The sequence below is a fragment of the Caretta caretta genome, chromosome 2 (assembly GCF_965140235.1).
Source record: "Caretta caretta isolate rCarCar2 chromosome 2, rCarCar1.hap1, whole genome shotgun sequence".
NCBI classification, from domain to species: Eukaryota; Metazoa; Chordata; order Testudines; family Cheloniidae; genus Caretta; species Caretta caretta.
In genome coordinates this window covers 128,108,003-128,112,731 of record NC_134207.1, presented here as the reverse complement: position 1 = coordinate 128,112,731, position 4,729 = coordinate 128,108,003, and positions in this window count along the sequence as shown.

Genomic DNA, 4,729 nt, shown 5'->3' with positions numbered 1-4,729 from the left:
CACTGGTGCCATAGAATTCAGTGTTTTATTAGCTTATGAGAAAGATATTGACTAAATCACAGAAGCAGCAAAACAGACCTTGAAGACGCAACAATAGTACCAAAATTATAATATAATATTGGCCAATGGGACATTTATTCTTAGTCCATCTGTTGTAGGTACAAAAACACATATGTTAAACCCTGGCTCCACATGAAATCACAGAGCCAAGTTGTGTGCAACCCCTGTATGGCAATGCTGGGGGGGCAGGGTGAACAAAAAACTTTCCCCTGGCTTTTGCGGCACAGAGGCTGGGAAGTCCCAGTACTCTGAGGAGAGAGGGGACTGCTTGGTGGTTCTCACCTCTGGGGAGCAGAATGCTGAAAAAGTGTCAGGGCTGTGGTCCTAACACCCTCTACACCAGATCATGTAATGGCACTAGCATAGCAGGAGGATGCACATCTGCCATTCCAACCTGATAGGTGAGACAGATTACTTACCATTTGTTTGTAAGCAGCAGAAATTGTGCCTCCTTCTGGTGCTCCTTGGGCAGGGCAGTTATCGATTTCTCCTTGTGGGTTTAAAAAAATCCTCACTCTCACCAGTATTACTTTGATGTTTATCAATTAGTAATTTCTTGCACAGTGAGAATATTGAATCACTATTTTTCTCTACTTGTTTGCATATCTGGGTAATCTCCATAGCAACTGGTATGTGCCAGGTGTCTGAACAAAAAGAATTCTGTACTCCCAGCCTCTCACTAGATTCATTACCTTAATTGTCTACCTAATATTAAACCAAAATGAGACTGAACTGAAAGATGAAAAAGACACACTTTTTGATTAAAATCCTCATAAGCAAAATCTGTATAATATGTAAATGACATCAAATATATAAATTAGTTAAATGTGTAACATGTGCGTTAATGTGCAGACAAACTCATAACTACCACTGAAAAGAGGAAAAACACACACTATCGCCCACATTCTGGAGAATTTAATAGGTTGTGGATCTGGCCCATGATGAATTGATAACTAGCTTTCTGATTTCATCACCAGACTTAGGGTTTCTGGGAACTATAGGTTCAAAATCTTAGCTGTTATAAATCAGTGTAGGTCATTTACACCCAGCTGAATATCTGGTCCTATTTTGTTTCTTTTCTATACCTATTCTAAATAGATATCTAGGAAACAGAATTTTCCTTAAGACAGTATATAATAAATGGCAACTATTATTTTTAAGTGATGCTAAGAGAACAGTAATGTTGCACAGTTAAGAACTCAAATGTCAGGAAACAATTGCAGTAAGATTGTACATCCATCTTAATTCTGCCCTCTTGTGTGTGAATTATGTATGTTGTATGAATCAGACTTCAATTTCACCATCACATAAAACATAATATTTTATCCAACCTTTAGATACATATTCATTTTTGTAATCTTTTTCATTCTTGTACAGTTAGACTTTTTTCATTGTCAATTACAAACCTGATAATTTTTAGTGACATAGCAATTTTTAAATATCACAACTTCTCTTATCTTGTTTGTCAATACTCATGTACATTTTCTTTTCAACTTTCTTTCTTTCGATGCATTTCTGGGGGCAAGGTAACTCATTAGAACTAGTCAAAAAATCCATTTTTAAAAATTTTGGAGAATTTTAGTTTTTTTCAAAAAATTATCATGTTTTATTTTATATATATATTTATTTTATCATAATGCATATTATATTGTATTATTTGAGAAATAGTCTAATACCATTTAATTAAAGGTATTTATTTATATTTCACAATGGAGTTGAAATTGTTCATGTAACCTTGATTTCAGCATTTTTTGCCTTTCAGATGTTAAACTGTTCAATCTTTAACATTCTCCTTTTGTAGATTTTGAATGAAATATCCTAGTTTAAAAAAAGACAAAAAAGACATTCTGTAGTATGGAAATATTAAACACCAATAAATCCTGTGGTCGGGGGGTGGGTAGTAGTTGTGTCTATAACACAAAAGGTTCTAATATTGGAATAGTCCCAATAACATTGGGATGTCTAGTCACCCTATCTTCATCAGATAATCCAATGGGATATTGACATCCCAAAATTCTGAATACTGGACAAAGTTGCTGCCTTTAACAGTAAGCATTAATCTTGTCTTTGAGAAATTCTTGGAAATACTGAACTTAGATTTAAAGCATATGACTGGTTTGTAGAAGTGCCCTTTCATTCCTAAATACTCCAAAATCAAGATTTCAGCTTCTGCCAAAGAACCTTTATTTCTGTACCGAGGCCAAGAAATAAAGATCAAGGTTCGAAAAAAATGGGTTCCTGAAGTTAGGTGCTTAGGTCCATACTTAGGTATCATGATAGTTAATCATAGCAGGTTAGATACCAAAATCTAGACCTAACTGTATGCTCCTATTTAAAAAAAAATAATCTTGACCTGTGACATTCAATGACAAGCTCTTATCATATCTTGCCAAGTTTTTGGAAAACCTCCAGATTTAGAGATGCTTCTCCCTGTACAGTGACATTTCTAGACCGAGCATTTACCCTCATTTACACTTCCTAGGTTATATACTTCTGCGAGAGACAAAGGACTGAATTCTGTAATCAGATCTGACATCTTTGAGTGCATAGGTGCTGGGAACTGACCACAGATAGCCAGCAGAGAATTCCCTACTGGTGTAAACATGCTCGCTTCATTCTTTGTCCCTCTGCCTTTTTGCATAAGGAGCAGTTTTGGGAGGAAGAGAAGCATGGCAGAATTCTGCTCTGCCACACCCATCCTCCACTGGTGTATGGGATCCATGAAAGGGCCCTAAGCCAGGGACAGATCTTAGAGAACAGCTCTAAATGGTGTTGAAACAGGTATTGAAACTTAGGTTACCAGTGTTTGTCCAGCAGCAGAATTATCTGTGGAATTTTGAATGTTTGGATGAACTTCCAAATGAACAACTCCAGTTTGTTCTTACTCAGTTGTTCAAGCCACCTTTCCTGTACAATTAGACTATGAGACTTTGTAGAAATAATCTAGAGTAGTGAGAAGTACTATTCTGAGGTCTTGTTTTCTCAAGTTATTAAATTAGATGCATTAATTGTTCCTGGAGGTATCCTAATAGCTACAGTAGGTGTAGTTCACTACTACCCTTACATTTTACTTTACTGTTGTCCTTATTGTTGTCTTTTTTTGTTTGTTTGTTTCACGTGGTTCTAGGGAACTAACTAGCACAACTTGAAGTTGGGTTCACAATTAGAAGGCTGAGTTTGAAAAGAGCAAAGCGATTTGACTGAGCATCATAAATGAAATTGAAATGATTATTCTGATGATCACCTGCACCTTAAATACAAATTAATGTAACATGTTACTGTGGATTTACGAAACCTCAAATAGTCAGCAAACTGATACTGTTACACTCAATGTATGTTCTAGAAAATTAAAAATATTCTTCTGATTATGTAATATGCCTGTGATTTGTTCTGGTTTAAATAAGCAGTATTTGCTTTCTCTTCACTTGGTAGACAAATGATTTTTCTTTCCTAAGAGATTATCAATACTCTAGCTGCCATCTGAATCTAACACTCTGTCTTTCTTTTATAGGTTCAAAATAATTAACAGACGCCAAATCCTGCTCACTTTACTGACATGAGAATTCTTGCCTATGCACATGAGTAAGATGGCTAGGCTTTCCTCCTAAATATAATTTGTAAAAGACTGTTCTACTTGATTTCTGAAATGTCTAACCTTTGCACAAATATGTGTGGCAGACTCATTTGAAAAAGAAGGTGTGGAGGATACCTCTCCCAGCAAAGCAAATGCAGGCCAGATTTTCAAAAGGACAAATTTTTGTCCACCTATTTTAGGCACTTCTGTGATTCCCATTGCCATGGTATCTGATAAATCTTTAATGTAGAAAGCATCACAGTACCCTGTGAGTTAGGGAAATGCTATTATTCCCATGTCACTTGCCCAAAGTAGGTCTGTGATAAAGCAAGGAATTGAACCCCAGTCTCTCAAGTCCCACACTAGCACCCTAACCACTGGACAAGCCTTCCTTTCCCCTGACTTCTGCAAGCCTCTCAGGAATTGCAGGTGCACAATCAGGTCACACACAAAATTGCACCTTTGAAAACCTGCCCCCTAGTCACAAGGCCTCCCTCCTTTTTTAATGTATCCAAATATATTTTTTTCCATTTTGTTTAATGGTTTGTTTATTTGGAGTTAGAAAACCTGCATTTTTGAATGGTAAGAAGGGATTAAGATTGCCCCACTGAAGTCAATAGGCGTTCTGTCACCAACTTCAGTGAGACCAGGATTTGACCCCAAAAGAAGACATTTTAAATTAAACGAATAGAGGCTGCCTGATCAGGGCACTTGACTTGGTTTGAACATTTTAGAAAATGGAGAAGAGAAGTGTAAGGGTTTAAAGGGGATAGGTCATGGCAAATCTCTTTTTGACGAGGGAAGGAGAGGTTTAGTAGGGATCTCAAAAAGAATGAACTGTACATTTTGATAAATATCTTTGCATCTTCATTTTATCACTAATATTTCTGCCATGTTATCAAAACTTGTTGCAATTTTCAGTGAAGTTCTGTCCCTTTAAATCATTGGGTGCTCTGTACTCCCCTTCCCTCCTAAAAAGTCTCACTTTGGTTTTCGTTTCTGTTTTGATTCCAGAACAATAGAGTATCCACAGAAGACAGCTGTGCTTAAAACAGCTCCTCCTGTCTTTCTCTTCTCTGTTGGGTCCAAATATAA